Source organism: Phyllopteryx taeniolatus, chromosome 6 (assembly GCF_024500385.1).
Source record: "Phyllopteryx taeniolatus isolate TA_2022b chromosome 6, UOR_Ptae_1.2, whole genome shotgun sequence".
In the NCBI taxonomy this organism is placed as follows: domain Eukaryota; kingdom Metazoa; phylum Chordata; class Actinopteri; order Syngnathiformes; family Syngnathidae; genus Phyllopteryx; species Phyllopteryx taeniolatus.
The window spans coordinates 2,736,946-2,748,741 of NC_084507.1; the positions used below are offsets into that span (position 1 = coordinate 2,736,946).

Below are 11,796 nucleotides of genomic sequence, written 5' to 3' on the forward strand. Positions count from 1 at the left end.
ATAATATAATAAGCTTTAATGCACATAAATTTGATTTTACGCTTCATTCTCATTTGGGGCATAAATGTATGTAAGACAGGGCAGTTCTATCACTGCAAAAAAATAAATCCCTGTGTGTTATTTGTGTTCATTTTAGAAAGATCACTTGTTTTGCGCTCACTGGATTGTGCTTGTTAGTGTACTTTCCCAGAAATGCCTGAGTGGACCATACCATTTATCTCCACTCCACACAAACTATCGCGATGTGATTTGAATTTGTGAATTTGAGGGCCAACAGTCTTGCCTGCTAGCTGCTCGGCTCACCACCAGTGATGTGAACCAAGAGTGGCAAACAGTGGGAAGTACTTTGCGGTACTGCTACAGGATTACGGGTTTTATGTATTTTTATGTATTTATTTTTCGTTGTTTTCGGAAGAACGTGTCCTTTCTTCGTCGTCACTGTCCTGAGGAAAAGCAAATGGCAAGAGAAAGAGACTGGGTATGTTCTCGCATTCGACGCTAACCTTGCTAGCTTGATGCTAACGCTAGTAGTGGTTCGTGCTCAAACTCGGGCTAATGTCTCGAGTAAGGGCAGCTCGGACATAAATACAATTGTATACAACTGACACGTTTATGTGCCTTACTTTCCGATGCACGTGCAGTCTATCTCTTAACTCTTTACAAAACAAAAAAGCACATTCAAATTGACATTGCCATAATTGTGCAGCTAGTTATCGCAGAAGCTTTAAAGAGAACACAAGCCAGTGAACAGTTCATCACCTTCCCCGTTGGCTTACTATTGTGTCATAAATCATACCGGCTATCAAATATTAATTGTTGTCGGTGTGTGTGTGTGTGTGTGTGTGTAACGGTGTCCATTTGTATGCGTTAACTGAGGTAAAATTATATTTGTCTGTCAAACCCTGCTCTGCAGCAGCAGTGCATTTTGTTCGTCAGCTACGCCCATTAAAACTGCTGCCTGATGAGTGACAAGTAATGAAATCCGAGAAACGTTCAGATTCCCAGTCGTAATACAGAAATGGTATTTGTTCCTCGAGTGTATCAGGTAGCATGGCCTTTTGTGACCCTTGATAACGTTAAGGATCACTGCCTCCTCACAGACCAAAAAAAAAAACAGACAAGTTGCAGTAACAATATCCATTTACACATTATGATGAAAGGAAATTGTAAGCAACCAAGTGACCCCTTGTTCAACCTTTATGGGCTGAAATATGTGCCAGCAGGCACTGAATTTGAATAATTTATATTTGAATTTTTACACTTGAATAATTGCATTAAAAAACTGAATTTGAGTTTGTATTGTTTCATTTGAAACATTGCATTTAAAAACAGAATCTGAATAGCATAATTTGAAATTATTAGTTTGAAACTGAAGTCCAATAAACTTGAAAGTTGAATAAGAATTTTTTATCCGCAATGAAAATTCAAATGATATATTTTCACATTCAGTTTGATCATTTCAGATTCATTCAATTTCAAATTAGCCGTGACACACATCCGGGAACTGCAAGGAATAGCAATTGATCAGCAATACGCAGATCTCGTCTTTGGCCAATAAGCGCCTTTATTTATCACGTGACATAGGGACTCTCCGAGAAGTCAACTCTTCGAACCAGCTACTGTATTTCAACCTTTATACCAGCTTTCCTTAACTTTTGTGGAATGCATCATACGGTCAGAAAGAGATAAACAGGTGATTCCTTTCGAACATAGGAAAGGACACAGATGTGACTAAGTCTTCGTTCCGTTTTTTTCCTCAAAGTAATGTCATCCAGGGATTGAACTCCATGCCTTAAGGCATAGGTGTCTAACTCAAGGCCCCATTTTATGTGGCCCGCGAAAGCAAATCATGCTCGTCAACTTCTGTGATTTTTCCTAAAATCTGTACCCGAATTCCAAATTGTCATAATAAAAAACAATAATGTTGAGATATTTCATTTTTCTGTTACCAAACCCTTCTTCTACAGTAACTTAAACAATACTTGAACAAACTATTATCCTTGTCTTCAGATTTCATGATTAGTTATCCCTCAATTTGTTATGTAATGGTAATATGTTTTGGTGATTCAACATTTATATGGTTTCACTGTTCTAACGCCCCTCTGAGGGAAATCATAACGACAATGCGGCCCGAGACAAAAAAAGAGTTTGACACCCCTGCCTTAAGGCCTCTTTATACTACCGCGCTCGCACGGCCGACAACGCCTGCATTGCATCACGTGACCGACGCATTGGGCCGAGCGGACCCTATGCGGCACACGGCACGAATTGTTGCTGCGCGTAGAATGCCACAGAGATCATCTCTCGTGATTGATCCCTTTTAGTCGCATGGTGTGATGACGTACTCAGTGGTCCCCTTGGTTCCTTATACCACCTACGCCGCCGCCTTCTAGATTGATTTTGGAGCATAACTAAACGTATCATCTGGTCATCTAGGTCCATTTGTTCTAGCAGACACTGTTCCATGGTCGCCATTGTTGTTGCTCTGTTCCTTGTTACGGAAAGCAAAGTAAAAACTGCTCCTGGAAATGGCCCAAAAAGTGCAGAGGAAACTCCACCCTGTGGTGTCCTAGCCAATACCAGCCCTAGCGACACCCCCGACTCGAGTATAAAGGCAAACTGCGCGCGGGATAGCCGGAGTGACGTCAGCGCGGTCGCCGTCCGCGCAAGTATAAAGAAGCCTTTAGGCTTCACTGACACCTAGGGGTCGAAACAGCACACAGCACATCTCGATACAGACAACACTGTTTCAAATGAATTTAAGGGGTTTACATGAATGAATTGGAGTCCAGTCCTTATGCAGTCGTTGGCCATTTTCTGGTATTCCTAGGGGGTCTCCCACCCAAGTATTAACCAGGATGGACCCTGCTTAACTACTGAGATCAGGCAATCTCAGGGAAATTTGCGGGGATTCATTCATGTAAACCCCCTAAATTCATTTGATAAAGTGCTCTGTATTGAGATGTACTGTTTCTACCCCTAGGTGTCAGTAAAGCCTTAGGCATGGAGTTCAATGCCTCGATGACGTTATGTTGGAAAAGAAGTGAAAAGACGACTTAAGGCTTCTTTATACTCATGCGGACGCCGACCGCGCTGACGTCACTACTGCTATCCCGCACGCAGTTTGCCTTTATATTCGAGAGCAACCCACATGCGCTGTTTTGAATGTGTGCTGCAGTTCTCCTCCAAGTCGGGGTGTCGCTACGGCTGGTATTGGCTAGGACACCACAGGGTGGAGTTTCATCTGCATTTTGTGGCCATTTCCGGTAGCCGTTTTTACTTTCCTTTCCATAACAAGGACCAAAGCAACAACAATGGCGACCGTGGAACTGAGTCTGCTAGAACCAATGGACCTAGATGACCAGATGATACGTTTAAATATGCTGGAAAATCGATCGAGAAGGCGGCGGCGTAGGTGCTGTGTGGAACCGGGAGGAACGCTGATTACATGATCAAAGCATGTGACTAAAACGGACCAATCACGAGAGATGATCTCCACGGCATTCTACTCGCAGCAACAATTTTTGCCGTGTGCGCGTCAAGCGACGCAGAGGGGCCGCGCCGCGCGGGCCAATTCGTCGGTCACGTGATGCAATGTGGGCGTTGTCGGCCGCGCGAGCGCAGGAGTATAAAGAGGCCTTAAAGCATGTCGGTGTAATATGTCCTTTCCTATGTTTGAAAGGAAACACGTTTTGATCTCTTTCTGACCGTATGATGGATTCCACAAAGGTTAAGGAAAGGTGGTATAAAGGTTAGAATACAGTACCTGGTTAAAAGATTTGACTTTCCGGAGAGTCCCTATGTCACGTGATAAATAACGAAGGCGCTGATTAGCTGAAGAAGAGATCTGTGTATCGTCGATTGATTGCTATTCCTTACAGTTCCCGGATGTGTGTCACAGCTAATTTGAAATTCTATTTGTCGAACTGAATCTGAACTGAATGTGAAAATATACAATTTTAATTTGCATTGCGGATAAAAAATTCTTACATTCACTTTCAAGTTTATTGGACTTCAGTTTGAAACTAATAAATTCAATTTCAAATTATACTACTATACTGTTTAAACTTAAACAATACAAATTCTAATTCAGTTTTTCAAATTAAGTTTTTGAATGCAATTATTCAAGTGTAGAAATTCAAATGTAAATGATTCAAATTCAGTTCCTGCTGGCACATATTTCAGCCCTTAAACCTTCTCTACCACCTAAATATACCAGCCCAAATTCATATGGCTTTACATGTAAAAAAAAAAAATCCTGTCTTGTGTACCGTTGAAAATTCCATTTTGCCTGAATCCCCTTCATTTTTTTTTTTTTTTTTTTGTTTTTTTTGGGGGGGGAGGTGTTTGGCTTAATCTGCCAGAGTAAGCAAGATCTTTGTTTCCACTCGTGCAGTGCACGCTTTTATTGTCCTTACCTAAAGTGGAAACAAGTACAGTACTTTACTGTACTGTAGATCTAAAAATTAGTTAGGCTTAGGCAGTCCAGTTTTCCTATCACAAGGGTTGTTTGTGATCCTCCATTCTTTGTTCTTAAAACTTTGCTAGAATAGAACCTCACCATGCTCATGCATCGTTTCTTCCCCCACCCCCCACCAAATTAAAGTAGTAGTATCAACCACTGTTAACAGCAGTTGTGGGATGAAAACTTGTGTACTTTGACATCTTTACTGTCTATTTTCAGGAGTGGATGAATGTTGCCTCATGTTGTCCAGACCGGTGTGTTCTTCCAAAGAAAGGTCATCAGCCTTAAATGGTGATGATGATGATGTGTGTGTGTGTGTGTGTGTGTGTATGATGGTGACGATTGTGTGTGTGTGTGTGTGTGTGTGTGTGAGAGTGTGTGTGTGTGTGTGTGAGAGGGAGAGAGAGAGACCTGTCAATGCTCTTTCATCTTCTCGCCTGCTGTAAACACAGCTGCAAGGTTAGGTAGTGTTGGCCTGGTCAACACAACAGGGGGGTGTCGTGATTAAAAACGAATAATACAAATGTCACCCCCAATGAATCTTGGGTGAAACATTTGAAAGCCTTTACCTTTATTTGTATTCATGTTAAGTCTCTTCCTTCTGAATGTTTTTGTCAGTACTTTTTGTAAGATACAATTAAGGCCTCTTTATACTCACGCGGTCACGTGGCCGACAACGCCTGCATTGCATCACGTGATCGACGAATTGCCCCGCGCAGCACCTATGCGTAGGTTGCCGCGCACCCGACAAAAATAGTTGCTGCGCGTCGAACGCCGCGGAGATAATTTCTCGTGATTGGTCCGTTTTAGTGGCGGCACGGTGGACGACTGGTTAGAGTTCTCTGCCTCACAGTTCTGAGGAGCGGGGTTCAATCCCGGCCCCGCCTGCGTGAAGTTTGCATGTTCTCCCCGTGCCTGCGTGGGTTTTCTCTGGGCACTCCGGTTTCCTCCCACATGCCAAAAACGTGCATGGTAGGTTAATTGATGACTCTAAGTTGCCCGTAGGTGTGAATGTGAGTACGAATGGTTGTTTGTTTGTATGTGCCCTGCGATTGGCTGGCAACCAGTTCAGGGTGTATCCTGCCTCCTGCCCGATGATAGCTGGGATAGGCTCCAGCACACCCGCGACCCTAGTGAGGAGAAGGGGCTCAGAAAATGGATGGATGGATGGTCCGTTTTAGTCACATGCTGTAATGACGTACTCAGCGTGCCCCTTGGTTGTACAAACCATCTACGTCGCAGTCTTCTCGATCGATTTTGCAGCATAATTAAACGTATCGTCTGGTCATCTAGGTCCATTTGTTCTGTTGCGGTCGCCATTGTTGTTGCTTTGTTCCTTGTTACTGAAAGGAAAGGAAAAATGGCTACCGGAAATAACCCCAAAAAATGCAGAGGAAACTCCATCCTGTGGTGTCCTATCCAATACCAGCCATAGCCACACCCCCGACTTGGAGGAGAACTGCAGCACACTTTCAAAACAGCGCGCGTTGGTTGTGCTCGAGTATAAAGCAAACTACGCGAGGGACAGCCGCAGTGACGTCAGCGCGGTCGCCGTCCGCGCGAGTATGGAGAAACCTGGTATGGTTGGATAGATTCACATTTTATCCTCACAACGTTTGTAGTTCTACTTTTTTTGTGCCTTATTTCTTTGACCAACTTTCTGTCCCTTGTAATTATAGGGATCAAAAATGCCTGATCTCCATAGGGGTCTGACTTATTCTGGAAAAGACCCCGCAGATATCAGTCAGATTTGCAGATAAGGTTCTTCATGGGTGGAGGAGGGGTGTGGGAGATTCAACGTGCTTGCTCATCTCATTTGTCATTCACTTCTCCGTTTGTTTGGATGACGCTGATGAATCCGTCTGCGCCTCGTGTCGCTTTATCTTCTGTTCCTCCGATTGTTTGTGAACAACTGCATCTTTTTGTCCTTCAGCTGTGTCACCAAGGCCAGTGTTTTCTTTTTGGGCCGCTGAATGACGTACACAGTAAAAAATGTTGGCAGCCAATAACTTAACCCCTTGTCTATTTAGACAGAAACCGTCTGCCTTGTAAAGATATCTGCACTCCCACAAAATGCAGAAATTGTCAATGGAACTCACGGATAGTGCAGTACACACTTCTTTGAGGCACTTATTTAATTGACTGAGCCTAGAGAAACGTTCATCTCCAAATCGTACAAGTGGGAGAGGTCCACTACTAAAAACCTCAGCATCCAAACGTTGCAGTTTTGTTAGGAGATCAATGAAATCTCGCTTCAGTACCTCTGATTGCTGCTTGAGAACATCCAGGGCCCTAGTATGTATAATGACATATTTCACAGTTGGGTGCTGATTAGTGATCTCCAGGATTTGTTTTTGAGATATCAAACACCATGTCATTGGTAAAACACAGTACTTTGGTGTTCTTCACACTGCAAAAACGTTTCACATCCTTGACAGCTCCATCACCAACTATTAACGTTTGGGGTGCCATTTTTTTCTTGTATGATTTAGTTTGTATAGCTTTCAGGGGTGGTGGGGGATGAGCATTCTTGGCCAGGGTCTTGTAAAAGTGGCTCAAATCTATTTGTAAGTTTGATGTCAATGTTTTGCATTGACTCGCGTCCTTTTTTTCTTGCCCTTCGCTGTAGCGACCGTCCACAGCCACTCACTCGGAGTTGAAGCAGCCCACAACGCAGGCCAGCCGGATTCCTCAGTAATCTGCTGGGGTTGTGTCCTCCCTTTTAGATGATGTTCCATATCATTGGGCTTTGCTCCCAGTAAATTCCAGGGAGGACTGCTGGTTGGCCCATTACCGTTTCCACAGTCCACTTCCGTCCTCTTTGTTGAGATAAGTGGCTGTCTTCTGCTCACCATTTTGAGACATTGGTAGAGTGGTTTCATTACCCGACTGTCCATTTACATCCACATACACTTCAAGATGGTGGATTTTTGTTTCCATAATTGACATCTTCTGCAGCAGTCCGTGATAGTCCTCAGTGGAAAAGGGAGGCATCTGGATTTCTGGTCTTATTGCTAATAGCAGCCTTGTGCTAATTAGCAGGCCATGCTCACGTAATAGTGAGAGGGTATCAGAAAATATTAGAATATAGCAACAGCTGACTGTATCTACAAAAAAAAGTACAGTCCCACAGGTTTAATAATATCCAGGAGTCGCTGCTTCAACATTTTTTTGAGAAGAAAAACAAGCTTATCTGCAATAAAAAATTAACCGATTAATAAACAGAAGCGAAGTAAACAAACCGAGCAGAAAAGCGTGAGAGACTGTACTTATAAGGCAAATTTAATTTGAATATTAAATTTGTACATCAACATATACTTATGTGTAAATGTTTTTCTACTTGAATACATTTTCTTGATTTTGCCTTATTGTACTCTTCAGAGTCTTCCAGATTGCTTAATTTATGTTAAAATAAAAAGCATTCTCTGCGGGGGCCTGTGTGCTTCCTCCAATGTTTTTTTTTGTCACCTTCTTCATGCCTTTGGTGTTTGCATGTCTGAGAGGTTAATGTTGGTCTCATCAGTCCATAAAACTTTGTTCCAAAACTTTTGTGGCTCATCTCTACTTTGCAAAATCCGATCTGGCCTTTCGATTCTTTTTGCTGATGAGTGGTATGCATCTTGTGGTATGGCCTGTATATTTAATCTCTCAGTCTTCTTTGAACAGTGGATTGTGATACCTTCACCCCTGCCCTGTGGAGGTTGGCAGTGATGTCACTGACTGTTGTCTTTGGGTGTTTCTTCACAGCTCTCACAATATTTATGTCATCAACTGCTGTTGATACCCTTGGCCGACCAGTTCAATCACTGTTGCTCAGTACACCATTAGTTAATTTCTTTTTCATGACATTCCAAATTGTTGTATTGACTATCCCCAATGTTCAAGCAATAGCTCTGATCGATTTTCCCTGTTCTTTCTGCTTCAAAATTATTTGTTTTTCTCCAATAGACAGCTCTCTGGTCTTCATATTTGCTGAACAGCAAATGCAGTTTTCACAGGTGAAACCCAAAGCCAAAACCAAGCACTATTTAATGTTTAACCAATCAATCTAAAAGGCAGCACCTGAGCAACTAGAACCACACATCAGTCACAGGTTGCAATACATTTGGTCACTTGAAAAGTGGGTGGCTTCAATCAAAAGGTGCTCTGTCCTGAGTTGTTTAACACATCTAGATGTAAATACCATGAAATAAAAGGTGGAATTCTGAACTTTTGTCTCATATTCACTTTTTGATCTGAAACCCAATTGTCTTCAGTGTACAACAAAAATAAACGAATTGACCTTGCCGTTCCAATACTTTTGGAGGGGGCTGGATATGCTAGGCCTGAAGTGGGGCTGTCATGGTGCCACAGGAAGTCACCAAAAATAGACAATAAGAAACTTGGGCACTGTAAACAACACAACAATGGCAGGCAATGTGAAGCGAGCAAGAAAGGATATATTTGTGTGGACTGACGACGAGGTTGAACTTATGCTTTGGAACGAAAGCCCAGATCACCTCCAAGGTAAAGGACAGCCGACACGGTCATCCACCGTTGTTGTTGTTTTTGTGGCACTGTGACGCGAGAACTGGGACTAACTTGTCTTCATCTAAGGAAAAAAGAATATGTGTTGTACAAATGGAATGCAAGGGAACATTTAAAAAATGATCAGGCTACCAAAATGCTGGTTCCATGTGGACAAAACAGAAACGGTACAAAACCTTTGCAGATACACTTAAACTCGTTTCCATGTGAACGGGGTCCTAGAACGACGTGCTAGCAAAGAGATTAAATCAGTGGTGTCCGACTGGGAACTGTATTCTCGTTGTCTTATTTTTATTGAAAGTAATCTGCTGCAATCCGCTTCATTTTTTTAAACAGTATTCCAATGGGACCTACAGTGCTGTGAAAAAGTATTTGCCCCTTCTCAATTTCAAATTTTTTGCATAGTTTCCCCACTTTAAGGTCACTTTAAGATAATCCAAGTAAACATTAAATGCAGATTTTAAATGTCATTTATTTATAAAGGAAACAAATCTATTCAAAGCTACCTGGCCCTTTGTGAAAAGGTAATTGCCCCCCTTGTTAAATCATGAATTAACTGTGACTAATCACATTTAATAGAAAGTTACCTCCAGACCTGTTCAATGACGAAATCACTTAAATAGAACCTGTCTGACAAAATGAAATCGGCCAAGAGATCTAAAAAAATCTGCAAGAAAATGCCTTGATCCAAGGAAATTTAAGAACAGATGATAAAGTAATTGACATCTATCAGTATGGAAAGGGTTACAAATCCAGTTCTAAAGCTTTAGGATTCCAACGAACCACAGTGAGCGCAATTATCCACAAATGGAGAAAACATGGAACAGTGGCGAATCTTCCCATGAGTGGCCAGCCTACAAATATTACCCCAAGAACACAGTGACGACTAATCCAGGAGGTCACAAAGGAATCCAGGGCAACATCTGAAGAAATGCAGGCCTTCCCTGCCGCAATTAAGGTCAGTGTTCATGACTCGACAATAAGGAAGACACTGGGCAAAACTGGCAGCGTTCCAAGCCGAAAACCACTGCTGACCAAAAAGAACATAAAGGCTCATCTTACTTTTTCCCAAAAACATCTGAATGATTCCCAAGACTCCATCCATCCATCCATTTTCTGTGCCGCTTCTCCTCACTAGGGTCGCGGGCGTGCTGGAGCCTATCCCAGCTGTCATTGGGCAGGAGGCGGGGTACACCCTGAACTGGTTGCCAGCCAATCGCAGGGCACATACAAACAAACAACCATTCGCACTCACATTCACACCTACGGGCAATTTAGAGTTTTCAATTAACGTGCATGTTTTTGGGATGTGGGAGGAAACCGGAGTGCCCGGAGAAAACCCACGCAGGCACGGGGAGAACATGCAAACTCCACACAGGCGGGAGCAGGGATTGAACCCGGGTCCTCAGAACTGTGAGGACTGAACTGATGCTCTAACCCAGGGGTGGCCAACCCGCGGCTCGCGAGCCTCATGCGGCTCTTTAACTAGTTTCATGCGGCTCTTCAGGAGCTGTAACATGACATGCGTCAAAAATTCTTGGCTGGCGCTGTCATTCACTCCCCTACAGCTAGATGGCACACTGACCATGTAAGCCTGTTTGAGTGACGTCAAACGAGCGACGAGAGAATCTTTGGTGTGACATCATTTGTGTTGTAAACAATTTCCGACAAGTTACCTCTTGAAATGGCAGGGAAAAAAAGCACATCCAAACGAAAATATGAAGAAGAACACAGGACGTTTTTGCCAGAGTGGGAGAGTTTATATTTTTTTGTTAAACGTAATGGCAAGCCGATCTGCCTTATATGTCACGCAGCATTAGCGCATTTCAAAGCTTCAAATCTTCAGCTCACTCCACCCTAACATCGAACAGGAATTTCCAAAAGGGACTGAACTTCGCAAGAACAAGTTGGTCGCTTTGAAAAGCAGGTGCAGTTTTTCAAAAAAATTACAAAACACTCAGAGACCGTAACGCTTGCATCATATCAGCTGGCTTGGAAGCCAGACTGTTTGAAAGCCCCGCTCGTCACAGATGAGGCTGCGGCTGAGTTGGAGATGATCGACCTTTGTGAGGAGGATCAACTGAAAACTGTTTTAAGGGAAGGGACCGTTGAGTTCTGGAAAAGTGTGCCAATTGAAAAATACCCCAACATCAAACGAGCTGCGCTTAAGATACTGTCCATGTTTGGGTCAACGTACGTCTGCGAGTCTGTGTTTTCTACCCTGAAACATGTGAAATCAAAGCATCGATCTCTTCTGACTGACACTCATTTGAAAGAATTGCTTAGAGTGGCAACAACAGAATACAAGCCAGATTTGAAGAGGATTGTTCAAGATAAGGAATGCCAGAAGTCTCACTAAGCAGCATAGTAAGAGAAAGATGTTATTGAAAATTATTCTTTTATTGTTTGTGGACTTGCTTGAACTGAGAGTTTGTGTGTGTGAGACACAATGTTAACTGTTGAAAATTACTGATATTATCATGTTGGTGTGGTTATTTTCATTAGATCTGGCTGAGCAGAGGTCTGTGTATGCGTGCATACATGATTAAAAGATGATGTTCATGTGTACCCGTGTATGTGGCTCTTTGCAGTAACACAGGAAAAAAAGTGGCTCTTAGTCTCTGACTAGTTGGCCACCCCTGCTCTAACCAGTCGGCCACCGTGCTGCCGATTCCCAAGACTCTTTGGAGAATATTGTCTGGACTGACGAGATGAAGTGGAACTTTTTTGAAAGTGTGCGTCTCGTTACATATGACGTAAGTGTAACACAACATTTCAGAAAAAGAACATAATAACAGTCGAAC

The 11,796-nt window shown here is 42.8% G+C and overlaps 1 protein-coding gene across 1 annotated transcript in view; it reads left to right on the forward strand.

The window, feature by feature from the left end:
• The first annotated feature begins 241 nt into the window (after positions 1-241).
• Positions 242-11,796, forward strand: part of rnf19a (ring finger protein 19A, RBR E3 ubiquitin protein ligase) — a 48,131-nt gene continuing 36,576 nt past the window's right edge. The window contains exons 1-2 of the mRNA XM_061777845.1: positions 242-478; positions 11,584-11,748. The gene's annotated coding sequence lies outside the window, so the exon portion shown is untranslated. The remainder of the gene's footprint in view (positions 479-11,583; positions 11,749-11,796) is intronic.